The sequence below is a fragment of the Kogia breviceps genome, chromosome 6 (genome assembly GCF_026419965.1).
Source record: "Kogia breviceps isolate mKogBre1 chromosome 6, mKogBre1 haplotype 1, whole genome shotgun sequence".
NCBI lineage: Eukaryota > Metazoa > Chordata > Mammalia > Artiodactyla > Physeteridae > Kogia > Kogia breviceps.
In genome coordinates this window covers 5,913,938-5,928,039 of record NC_081315.1, presented here as the reverse complement: position 1 = coordinate 5,928,039, position 14,102 = coordinate 5,913,938, and positions in this window count along the sequence as shown.

The following is a 14,102-nucleotide window of genomic DNA, read 5'->3' as shown; positions in this document are numbered from 1 at the left end:
GCGGGCCTGCCCTCATCCTAAACAACCTCATAAAGGTAAAAAATAGATATTTTCAAAGCCGTCCTCTGAGAGTTAACACAGATTCCAAATGGTGGTGATTCAGGCCAGTTGCAGAGTTGAGACACAGATCTGTCGCACGCAAGGGTTATCAGTACAAATCTGCTTTCCCTGCCTCCAGGCCTTGATCTCTTCCGCCCTCCTGGTTTATACATGCCTACTCTTTTTTTTTTTTGGTGGTACGCAGGCCTCTCACTGTTGTGGCCTCTCCCGTTGCGGAGCACGGGCTCCGGACGCGCAGGCGCAGCGGCCACGGCTCACGGGCCCAGCCGCTCCGCGGCACGTGGGATCCTCCCGGACCAGGGCACGAACCCGCGTCCCCTGCATTGGCAGGCGGACTCCCAACCACTGCGCCACCAGGGAAGCCCGGTGCCTACTCTTTCTAGTCTCCCAGCCAACGCCTGAGTCATCTTCCAGGACTATTTGCCCAATAAATCGGTGGGGCTGAAACCCTACTAATTTCTGCCAACCATCTTCCGTGGATCCTGGAGCATCATGAGTGCATTCTTGGGATAAGGGCTGTGCCTACCTGACTCTTAAATTTTGAATCCTGCCTGGGGGAGAACATGAAGGACCATCAATTAAAATTGTTGACCAAGGGTGAACAGTATTTCATTAAACCAAAAAACATACTGAAGCAAAGTTTTTTTGATGGAATTACACAACTGCCCCTTCACTTAGCAGCATTACATTATGAACTCTGGTTTTTGACAACTATATTTTATTACAGGACTACCTTTGTCAAAAGCAGCCTTGCTTAAGGTTCTGTTTGCTTTGGCATCAGGAATGAAAACTGTGAGGCTCATCTGGATTTCTGGCCAATCTTTTCCTTTACTGGTTTATTGAGATATAATTGACATACCATGAAATTCACTTTTTAGAAGTGTTTTCAACTATCTCGGGCCCCAAATAGGAGAGACAAGCAGGTACAGAGACTCACAACTTACTGGAGCAGAAGTTTCCACGGGAATAAGTGCTGGGGCGGAAAACTTTGAACTCTAATAGGTGAATTGGCGGAGGCTTAGAGTGGACAAGCGTGAGAGTTAAAAACTCCAAGGGAACCAGTCATGGGTGAGGGGCGGGGCACACTTTGTGTTTTTTACCTTCCGGAGCTTGACCGTATTTCCACCGTGAATATTGGAAAAAAATCCTCTTGTGCTTCTCTGGCAGGAGGAGGGGAAAAGGAGCCATTTAAAAATATGCCAGAACATTCTGTGCTTCATAACAAGGCCTGCCCTTGAGGGGAATTATTTTATCAGAGCCTAACCTGCTGGATTTTTATCAGAGTCTAACTGGCCTGGGGGAAGGAAAACACCCAACTGCAGCTACCTCTAGCTTTCCATATTAGAGAAGGGAAATACCCAACTCCAGCCAAATGTAGGCACCCTACCCCTCCTAAGTGGGGAGAACAAACTGAGAAGCACTTGTAAAGTTCACAGTTCAGAGACTCACTCAAAGACTGAGACCTGGGCTTCCCTGGTGGCGCAGCGGTTGAGAGCCCGCCTGCCGATGCAGGGGACGCGGGTTCGTGCCCCGGTCCGGGAGGATCCCACGTGCCGCGGAGCGGCTGGGCCCGTGAGCCGTGGCCGCTGCGCCTGCGCATCTGGAGTCTGTGCTCCGCAGCGGGAGAGGCCCGTGTACCGCCAAAAAAAAAAAAAAAAGACTGAGACCTAACCTCAGGACTGCAGAATACCTCCTCTCCGCCCACACTTTACCACTACGTCACTAAAGACCTATTTAACACAGTTCCTTTTACCCATCACCTCCAGCTATTAAGAAAAAATTACAAAGCATACTCAAAATAAAAATAAAAACAGCTTGAAGAGACAGAGCAAACAACAGAACCAGACTCAGACATGGCAAGAATATTGGTATTGTTAGACTGGCAATTCAAAATAACTATGATGAATATGCTAAGGGCTCTAATGAATAAAATAGACATCAAGCAAGAACAGATGGACTGTGTAAGCAGAGAGATGGAAATTATAAGAAAGAATAAAAAAGAAATGCCAGAGATCAACAACAGTGTAAGAGTAATGAAGAATGCCTTTAAAGGGGTCATTAGTAGACTGGACACAGCTTAGCAAAGCGTCTCTGAGCTTGAGAGTATGTCAATAGAAATGTCTAAAATTGAAAAACAAAGAGAAAAAATACTGAAAACAAAACAAAAAAAACAGAACAGAATATCCAGGAACTGTGGGACAACTACAAAATGTATAACCTATGTGTAATGGGAATACCGAAAAGAGAATAAAGAGAGACAGTAACAGAAGAAATATTTGAAGCAATAATAAGGGAGAATTTCCCCACATTAACATCAGACATCAAACCACAGATCCAGGAAGCATAAAAAACACCAAAGAGGATAAATGCCGAGGAAACACACACACAGCACTATACCAAGGCATAGTATATTCAAATTAAAATAAGTTCTTCCTAGAGAAGAAAAATAGGTCATAAACTCAGGTCTACATAAATAAAAGAAAAGCATCAGAGAAAGAATAAGTGAGGATAAAACAAAAACTTTTATTTTTCTTATTCTCAATTGATCTAACAAATAACAGTTTGTTAAGAATAGTAATAGCAACAAAAATAGCAACAATTTATATATATATATAAACATACAAAATAATTTACACAATTGCAGTTATTATTTTACCTATATATGTAAACACACATAATTGAATACATATCAATATATATGCTTATGCATAAACATATACATGTATAAGCAAAATGAATGACAGCGATGTTACAAGGGACAGGAGGGAGGAATTAAGATTATTTTGTTATTATCACCACATCAACAAAAGAAAAGACAGAAAACCACATGATCATCTCTATAGATGCAGAAAAAGTATTTGATAAAATTCAACATCCATTCATGATAAAAACTCTTACCAAAGTGGGTATAGAGGGAACATACCTCAACACAATAAAAGCTGTTTATAACAAACCCACAGCCAATATAATATACGACAGCGAAAAGCTGAAACCTTTCCCACTAAAATCTGGAACAAGACAAGATACCCACTCTCACCACTTCTATTCAACGTAGTTCTGGAAGTCCTAGCCACAGAAATCAGGCAAGAAAAAGAAATAAAAGGTATGCAAATTGGAAAGGAAGAGGTAAAATTGTCCTTATATGCAGATGACATAATACTCTAAAGACTTTAGGTTTTAGAAAACCCTAAAGACTCCACACAAAGACTACTAGAACTGATAAACAGATTCCGCAAGGTAGCAGGATACAAGATTAACATACAGAAATCAGTTGCATTGCTTTACACTAACGATGAAGTATCAGAAAGAGAAAGTAAGAAAAAAAGGGATTATTTTGTTATCATAAGGTACTTGCATTACTTGAGAAGTGTTAATTGAGTGTGGACTTGGTTTAGTTGTAAATGTATATTACAAACTCTAGGGCAATCATTTTAAAAAGTTTTAAAAAGTAGTATAACTAATCTGCTAAGAAAAGAGAGAAAATGGAGTCATATAAATTGCTCAGTTAAATCTAGCAATGGCAGTAAAAGAGTGGAAGAATAAAATAGAAACAAAGAATGAGAGCAACAAATAGAAAACAGTAAACAAATATGGTGGGTATTAACTATATCAATAATCACTTTAAATGTCAGTGGTCAAAATACACCCATTAAAAGACAGAGATAGCCAGAGCAGATCAAAAAAGAAAAGAAGACCCATTTATATGTTGTCTACAAGAGACTAACTTTAAATAGAAAGATAATTTAGATTAAAAGTAAAGGAATGGTAACAAAAAACACAATTCAAAAATGGGCAAAGGACTTGAATATACATTTCTTTAAAGAGAAAATACCAATTACCAAATTACCAATTACCCAAAAATTTACCAATAAACACCTGAAAAGTTGCTTAATATTACTAACCATTAGGGAAATGCATATCAAAGCTACAATAAATATCATCTCATACCATCAGGATGGCTACTATAAAATAATAATAATAAAAAAAATAAAATGTTGGTAAGCATGTGAAGAAATTAGAGCCCTCGTGAACTGTTAGTGGGAATATAAATAGTTGCTGTGGAAAACAGTGTGGTGATTCATAAAAGAATTAAAAATAGAACTATTATATGACCCAGTAATCCATTAGTGGGTATATACTCAAAAGAACTGGAAGCAGGGTCTGACAGAAATATTTGTGCTCCCATGTTCATAGCAGCAATATTCACAATAGCTCAAACATGGAAGCAGCACAGGTGTCTGTTGACAGATGAATAGATAAGCAAAATGTGATATATACACACAATGAATTATTATTCAGCCTTATAAAGGAAGGAAGTTCTGACATGTGCTACAACATGTATGAACCTTAAGGATATCATGCTAAGTGAAATAAACCAGTCATTAAAGCACAGATACTGTGTGATTCCACTTATATGAGTTACTGAGAGTAGTCAAAATCATAGAGACAGAAAGTAGAATGGGGGTTGCCTGGGCTGGGGGAGGGCACAGTTGGAAATTACTGTTTAATGGGTATAGAGTTTCAGTTTTGCAAGATGAAAAGAGTTCTAGAGATGATGGTGATAGTTGCACAACAGTATGAATGTACTTAATGCCATTAAACTGTACATGTAGAAATAGTTAAGATAGTAAACTTTTTATTACATGTGTTTTAATCACAATAAAAAAGTGGAATAAAAGTAAGAGTCGGAAAAATGTGTGTACCACATACCATGCTGACACTAACCAAAAGAAAGCAGGCATAACTATATTAATTTCAAGCAGAACATACATCAGAACAAGGAAAGTTATGAGGGCTATGGGAAAGCATTACATAATAATAATTATATAATATGTATTATTACATAAATAATAATATCTCCTAGAAGATATAACAATCCTTAATATGCATGCATCTAACAAGATATGTGAGGCAAAAATGTATAGAACTCCAAGGAGAAATAACTAAATCTATAATTATAGTTGGATATGTCAAGAGTCTTCTGTCAGGAATGGACAGATACAGTAGGCACAAAGTCAGTAAGGACATAGGTGACCTAGCATTCACCAAGATAGATAGACCACAATCTGGGCTACACAAAAAACCAAACAAACAAATGAAAAAACCAAAACCAAACATCAACAAAAAACCTTAACAAATATAAAACAACCAGAAATCATACATTGTGTGCTCTGAAATCAAATGGAGTTAAGCTAGAAGTGCATAACAGAAACACAGCTAGAAAATCTCCAAATACTTGGGGATTAAGCAAAACAATTCAAAGTAACACAGAAGTCAAAAAAGAAATCTCGAAAGAAAAAATATAAGTTTTGAACAAAATGACAGTGAAAATGCAACTTATCAAAATTTGTGGGATGCAGTGAAAGCAGTGTTTACAGGGAAATTTATAACATTGAATGATATATTAAAAAATAAAAAATATCTAAAATTAATAATCTAAGCTTTCACCCTATGCACTAGAAAAAGAAGAGCAAATAAAATCTAACATAAGCAGAAGAAGAAAAAGTAAAAATTAGAGCATAAATCAATGAAATTGAAAACAGGAAATCAATAGGGAAAATAAGTGAAACCCAAAGCTTGTTCTTTGAAAAGATTAATAAGGCTGATAAGAATATAGCCAGGGTAACTAAGAAAAGAAGAGAGAGCACACAAATTACTAATGTTAGAAATGAAAGAAGGTCAATAACTACAGATTTTATGGGCATTAAATGGATAATAAAAGAATTATCCAATATGTGGTCTTTTGCGAGTTGACTCACTTAGCAAAATGTTTTCAAGGTTCATCCATGTTGCAACACGTATCAATAGTTCATTTCTTTTTTACTGCAAATAATATCCCAATATTTGGATATACCATATTGTGTTTATCCATTCATAAGTTGATGGACGTTTGGGTTGTCCCACTTTTTTGGTTATTGTGAATAATGCTGCTATGAACATTCATGTATAAGTTTTTGTGTTGACGTATGTTTCCATTTCTCTTGGATACATACCTAAAGGTGAATTGCTGGATTATCTGTTAACTCTATGGTTACCTTTTTGAGGAACTGCCAAACTGTTTTCCAAAGCAGCTGCCCTTTTACATTTCCTACCAGCAATGTATGAGATTTCCAGTTTCTCCAGTCTTGTCTGTCATTTTGATTATGCTCATGCTAGAGTTGTAAAGTGGTATCTCATTATGATTTTGTTTTGTATTTCCCTAATGACTAACATTGTGGAGCATCACTTCATGTGCTTAATGGGCGTGCATATATCTTTTGAAGAAATGCCTATTCAAATCCTTAGCCCATTTTTAAACTGAGTTATTTCTTTTTTTATTTTTGAGTTGTAAGAGTTCTATATATATTCTGGGTACTAGTCTATTATCAGATGTATGATTTACAAATATTTTCTCTCATTCTGTGGGTTGCCTTTCTTAATTTTATTTAATTTAATTTAATTTTATTTTTTTGTGTGTGGTACGCGGGCCTCTCACTGTTATGGCCTCTCCCATTGCAGAGCGCAGGCTCCGGACGCACAGGCTCAGCGGCCATGGCTCACGGGCCCAGCCGCTCTGCGGCATGTGGGATCCTCCCGGACCGGGGCACGAACCCGTGTCCCCTGCATCGGCAGGCGGATTCTCAACCACTGTGCCACCAGGGAAGCCCTCTTAATTTAATTTTAAAATATAAGTTCCTAGGAGGAAAACTGACATGAGTCACTAGAATTATCATCAAAATCTCATTTTATTTTTAAGATAATTTCTAAAGAGGAGGAAAAGGTACAGAAAGCCAGAAGAGAAATAATATTTGAGCACCTACTATGTTCCAGAAATTTGATATATGTTATCTCATTTGATCTTCACAAAATATCTTCAAAGCACTCTCTTTTATCCTCATTTCATAGATAAGGAAACTGAGGCTCAAACATATTAAACAATATTCCAAACACTTGAATTCATAAAGAGCAAAGCAGAGCTTTAATCACATGTTTGACTCTAAGGCTTGTGCCAGTTCTGGTCTATCTGAATAGCTCCCTCATTTTCTAAACGTTTCTAAACTCAATCAGAACAATATTATTCAGATGATTACTATTTGCCCTTAATGATAAAATTCTGTGCAATGCTTCAACTTCTTCCCCTGAAAGCTTCAGCATTAATGCTCATATGCATTCACTGGATATGCACTAACTATCTCCTAGAGACAGTGTCACAGATCTACAGTCTTGTACTGAAGACAAGCTTTGCATTTGCCTCTTATACTCTGAAGTGAGATAGAAGAGAAATATTTGTTGCTTAAAATTGTCTCTTGGGAATATTGCATCAAAATATGTATCTGACTCAGTCTTTTGCCAGATGCTTTATTTGTACATTATCTTGTGATATTATGGGTGAATAAGTTGATGCCCATAAGAGGTGATAGGATTCAAACCTAGATCTATGTGATTGCAACATCAATGGATTTTTCTTCTTTACCTTTACACCAGTGAACAATTGAAAGACACCATACAGGGACCTCCCTGGTGGTTCAGTGGGTAAGACTTCTTGCTCCCAATGCAGGGGGCCTGGGTTTGATCTCTGGTCAGGGAACTAGATCCTGCATGCATGCTGCAGCTAAGAGTCCTCATGCTGCAACTAAGAAGTCCACATGCCACAACTAAGAAGTCTGCATGCTGCAACTAAAAGATCCCACATGCTGCAACTAAAGATCCTGCATGCCACAACAAAGATCCTGCATGCCGCAAATAAGACCCAGCACGGCCAAAATAAATAAATAAATATATATATATATTTTTTAAAAAACATAATACAGTTTACTTATTTTGCCTATGGTCCATATAATCCATATGACTGGTTGAAAAGTGAGTAGTAAAAGCAATCCAGCAAAATACTGTGCTTTTCCCAGATAACAAGGGAACAAAAAAAGGTGTGACTGACTTGTTTTTGTTTTTATTTCTAAACTATATTTTACAGGTTGTTGAGGTCCCCACTCCTTTATGTGTGTATATATGTATTCATCTTGAGCCTTAGCGTTTTATGGCTGTTAAAAAATATTAATGAAATGAGTGAGCATCCATCGCAAACTTTTTCTCTAGTTCCATCAGTTTTGTTTTCTCTCCTACTTCCTTTTGGAAGACTATTTTGAAGACTGCTGTATCTATCCTTTGCATGCATTCCCCCTAGGTAATATCAAATAAGCTTTAATAATAATAGCTGCCAGGTATGGAGCACTTATCTGTTGGGTGCTTATTATAATTTATCTCTAATTCCCACTTCAGGTTTGTATTATTGTTCCCATTAAGGCTCATAGGGGTTCTATGACTTAACCGAGGCCATGAGGTAGCAAGTGGTAAATTCGGATTCAGATATGTCCAGCTTCAAAGCACGTGACCTCTGTTCTATAACATAGCACACTGCCCTTTATGGGCATAGAGTTTATCCAAAGGCCTAACAGAGGGCAGGGGACAACCATAGAAATATGGCTCAGGAAAAGTTCCAGGTAACCTTCTGCCGTTATCCATTGAAACAAACATCACCTGTGATAGGCACATTGTTCTGATAATTAGGCATGAAAATTACATCAAAATCTTTTCTAGTGTTGAATTATTTTATCAGCACCGAAGCAACTTGGATTCTATCGACACATGGGATATGCATAAAATGTGATCTTTGCTTTCAAGGGGTAATTTTATTTATTTATTTATTTTTGTGCGGTCCGCGGGCCTCTCACTGCTGGGGCCTCTCCCGTTGCGGAGCACAGGCTCCGGACGCGCAGGCTCAGCGGCCACAGCTCACGGGCCCAGCCGCTCCACGGCACGTGGGATCTTCCCGGACCGGGGCACGAACCCGCGTCCCCTGCATCGGCAGGCGGACTCTCAACCACTGCGCCACCAGGGAAGCCCTCAAGGGGTAATTTTAAATGAAAGTTAATTTAATTGAAGGAAAAGACAGGCAATACTTTCTGTGCGCCCATGTCTCTGGGCCTCATTTGCAGAATGAGATTAGACTAAATAATATCTGAGATAGATATAAGCGCCAAAATTTGTGATCCCATTTAAGTAAATCTAGGAATGAATGAATAGAAAGGGGACACCTAGTTAGGGACTGTTTGCTATACAATATTCTACTGATAACAAATTCCGTAAGAGGAGGTATCCTGTAGAATGGAGACGTGGTTTAGCAAAGTAAGAGAGACGGCTGTGCCGAACACGAGCAGACCCGGGAAGATGCCAACATAAGGCGGAGGTAGACTGCAGGCGGGTGTGGAGGAGCCGATGGGGAGAATACACCTAGTTTTCAAGATAGATAATATTTTTGAAGGTCATATAAAGGATATTTTGCAACTCGGAACAGAACAAAATATTTAGAAATATATTTGGGTATGAATGCAGTTGTGGAGAAAAGAAAGCAAATGGACCAAACTAACAGACTATACACAAAATGGAATTCAGAATTGATGTGGGTTATACCAAGCACAGGGTCACAGAGGCTGGGGCTTGTGGTATGGCTCAGGGAAATCGAGAACACCAGCAGTGAGTATTAAAAGGAAGACGGTGATCTATCTTTCCAATCAAAGGCTTGGAATTTGAAGACATTCAGTTAGAAAGTACTAATGCAAAATGACAGCAAACAACAATAACAATTACAATAAAACCATCTCATTCTGAATGGAGTGAAGGGGTTATCAAGTGACTAATTGTTTCATAGAGGCTACACTAATAGTTATCGATTGAGCATTTAGTGCCCTACAATAAGCTATAAATTGGATAATGTTATTATTTTACAGATGAGAAACCTGCAGCTCACAGAGACTACACAGCATTCCCCCAAAGTCACAGTAATTTGCAAAAGGCAAATTTAATCCTACGTCTGGGCGACTCCACAGCGTGCCTACCTAAACACTGAATTACTATACTTCCCACCCAAAGCCAAATGGAAGTCTTGAAAGTTGTATACCTGGCTTTCAGCTTGGGCACCTGCATACAATAAGTCTTATTTTTTTCTATCTCAAGATATTATGGTTAGCCTATATGTAACGCTAAATAAGAACAAAAGAGACATTAAGAAAGACAAATACCATATGATATCACTTATATGTGGAATCTAAAATATGACACAAATGAACTTATCTACGAAACAGAAACAGACTCACAGACATAGAGAAAAGACTTGCGGTTGCCAAGTGGGATGGGAGGTGGGGGAGGCATGGACTGGGAGTTTGGGATTAGCAGATGCGAACTAATAGGATGGATAAACAACAAGGTCCTACTGTATAGCACAGGAAAACATATTCAATACCCCGTAATAAACCAGAATGGAAAAGAATATGAAGAAGAATATATATATGTACAACTGAATCACTTTGCTATATGCACCAGAAACTAACACAACATTGTAAATCAACTAAACTTCAATAAAATAAACTTTAAAAAAAAAAGAACACAAGACAATTTTGAAAAAAAAGTGCAAATCCTTTCAAGGAAATATCATCTTCCCATTTAAGTGTTTCGTTAGGGAAAATTGCACCTGAATATACTTAAATGATGTGTTAAAACTTTAAAAATCACTTTTCAAATAAACTTAGAATTTATAATTAAATAGCTATGATTAAGACTCTAAAAACCTCAGTATTACTAGAGTGTATTAGAAAAAAGTCACCCAAATAAGAAAAATAGGGGGAAAATAAAGTAAGCTAAAATGCTAGAAGCTATATACTACGGTTCAGTTAAGAGCTTTATTCACACATTTTCCTTTTGAGGAAATCAAAGTTGGCACTTTGGAAATATTTCAATTGCTCCCGGTTTCTAAGTCATCTTAACACGTCTTTTATTTATTTTTCATGCTTCCTGTAGTTTGGACATAATATTTCCTTTCCAGCTAGCTTTGTCTGAACAATTTGACCCAGTAGTCTTGGCTGGAGACTCGGTGAGGAAGAAACAGCAGACTATAAAGTGAAGAAATTTTATTCAACCTTTGTTTAGCAGAATATACTTATCTCACTATCAGTTTATCTGAGAAGTAGAAGAATGGATCTCAGCAAAAGGTTGCAGCAGTTCAGTTCCATTCAACTAACACTTAATGAGTAGCCCACATGGTACCAGCCAAGTTATGTGGAAGATGCTGGCAGTAAAACAAGACTGTCCTCACTCTTATCTTTTTTTTTTTTTTTTCTCACTGTTGTGGCCTCTCCCGTTGCGGAGCACAGGCTCCGGACGCGCAGGCTCAGCGGCCACGGCTCACGGGCCCAGCTGCTCCGCGGCACGTGGGATCTTCCCCGACTGGGGCACGAACCCATGTCCCCTGCATCGGCAGGTGGACTCTCAACCACTGCGCCACCAGGGAAGCCCCTGTCCTCACTCTTGACAGGCATTAAGTTCCATGGGAAACCTACACAGAAATGCATCTTTTTAACATGTAGCAGACGGTGAGCGTAACCTCAGATGTATAGTCACAGTTTTCTGGGAGGTACGTAACTCAAAACTGAAGGAAGTTTCTTGAAGGCACCTGAATCAAGCCTTGGACGTGAGTAAGTATTAGCAGCACGAGTCTGTCTACTGTGTGACTAGAATTACAGAGGATCTTCACTTGGCCAGGTAACAGAGCATAAAACAAAATTATCGGAATGTTTTTGCTTTTCCTATGTTATACAAATTTATGCATTCAAAACAAAAGTTATCTTTAAACATTTAATAAGAACAAGAATTATTTTAGTGGAGAAAGGAGCTAACATTAATCAAAAGACCAATGTAAATGAAGCATCAGCTGATGTTCATAGTACTGGAAAAAGAATGAACACATCCAAGAATCCTGCTTCTTTTGAACATGTCGGTTCCAAGTCCAGTCATTGACGGGATGTTCCTTCCTTGGATACAGCTGTTGTCACGTGGGCAGCACTAGGACAGTGGTGGAGGCTCAGGAGGTGATTAAATACATTTAGGTTGATTGAGGAAGGTGTGGTATTATTCTGGCTATCTGTGGTGTAAGTTGGAAATTCAAAGGGGGTAGGTACATGTGACACTCAGGGCATGTTCATTTGCTTCTTTCTCTCATTTTTTGGCCTTTGAACCCATGCCCTCTGCAGTGGAAGGGCAGAGTCTTAACCACTGGACTGGACCGCCAGGGAAGTTCCTTGCTTTAAGGGGAAATTCTTTTTTATTCAAACAATCAGTTTTGGGAACAGAAGCAATTTTCCTAGCTAGGGTCATCTTGGGGTTCTCTGTGGCTGTGCAGCTATTATTATTTCGAATTATCTTGACTTACGTGACAAAGGTATTTCATTCCAATTTACTGTCCAAGTCTCTTTATAATAGCCAAGTAAACCGAGTGGAGATCAAGGGGCATAGCCTGTAGGTGAGTTGCACCAGGGAGACCCAGTAGCATGGCTGTCTTGATATTAGGGCTAAAGAAGGAGCATTGCCCACTGCTCTCACTGCTGTTATATTAACTGACAAGGCCACACACAAAAGAAGCTGAAGCTTCAGAAGACGCACGAAAGGCCATTTTCAGTGTTGCTTACAGCCTGACACTAAATCCCTTAAAATTTGCATTCATATCTTGTATTAAGTAAATCCACTACCCCTTGTTCCCTAGCTCTTCCTTGACCTGTTAACTCTTTAGATGAAAATACTTCATATTTAAATAACGTTTTGCAGTTCATACACCATTTCTACATAGTTTGCTTTATTTAGATATTTTCAACTCTTCATACTAGGTAATTATTAGCTCCACTTTACCGATCAGGAAAGCGAGATTAAAAGAGGAAGAGAAATAAGATGTATTTATGCCTACCAGTCTTTAAAAGCCCTTTTAGGTTTTAGGGGGACAGCTGTCCCCCATTTTATAGGTGAAAAACCTGGAAGTTTCAGTTAACATATTTAAGGTCATAAAGCTAGTAAAAGGCGGACCTGGCACTTGAAATCAACGTTTTGACTCTGGAATAATTATCAACATGAAAGATGATTGGAATCACATATTTTTAAATTAAAATTCACATGTCTAGCGTATATTCCAGACTTCCTCGGGACTAAGCAATCATATGTGAATTTTGAAAGCTTCTGAAATTTATTCTAATGTGCTACGCTGGTTAAGACTCCCTGCTTTCCCATTTGCTTCTTTATTATAAATTATCTTCTCAAACTAGACTTAGATCATCAAAAATCATTAATCATCTTTTAAAAATGGCTTCTTAATTTAACTACATTTAAACATCCTACATGGAATTCTGATCATCAATTTGATCATTAATAATTATGAAACTTGACTGAAAGATATCCAGGTTTTTACTAGCCTTTAATACCCTAGATATGTTTTTATATTATAATGACTTAAAACATCTTAAGCACAAAATTTAACAGTTAAGACAATATTGGTACAGAAATAAATCAGTAAAACACGTGGACAATACACCAATGGAGACGTCCACATTTTTAACAAAATGAGATTATATTTGGTTAGATAAAACGAGCACCCAATTCAGGATCATTATTGCTGTTGTTGACAGAAGTGTTTCTACAGAGCAGGGAGTGAGGTCTTCCAATGTAGTTCTCACACGAGGAAATTCAGGAAGAGGTCAGTAACGGGGCACAAGCTTCCAGTTCTAAGGTGAATTAAGTCTGAAGATCTAATGACTATAGTTGATAACACTGTAGCGAATAACTGAAATTTGCTAAGAAAGCAGAACTTCAATGTTCTGACAAGAAAAAAAGAAGAAAGGCAAATATGGGAGGTGATGGGTGTGTGAATTAATTCTATGGGGAATCCTTTCACAGTGTATACATGTATCAAATCGACATCCTGTACACTTTAAATATCTTACAATTTTATTTTTCAATTATACCGCAATAAAGCTGGGGGGAAAACAATGTACTGATAACCGTATTTCATTTAAAATACTGTTAAGAAAAAGGAAAAACTCTAGAAAAATTGACAAAGTATTTGAACTTCACAAAAAGGAAATTCAGTCTGTTGCTAAACATATAAAATGTGTTCAACATCATTCGTAGTCAGGAAAACGTGAATTAAAACTACAGTAAAATACCATGGCACACCCATAAAGTTGGCCCAA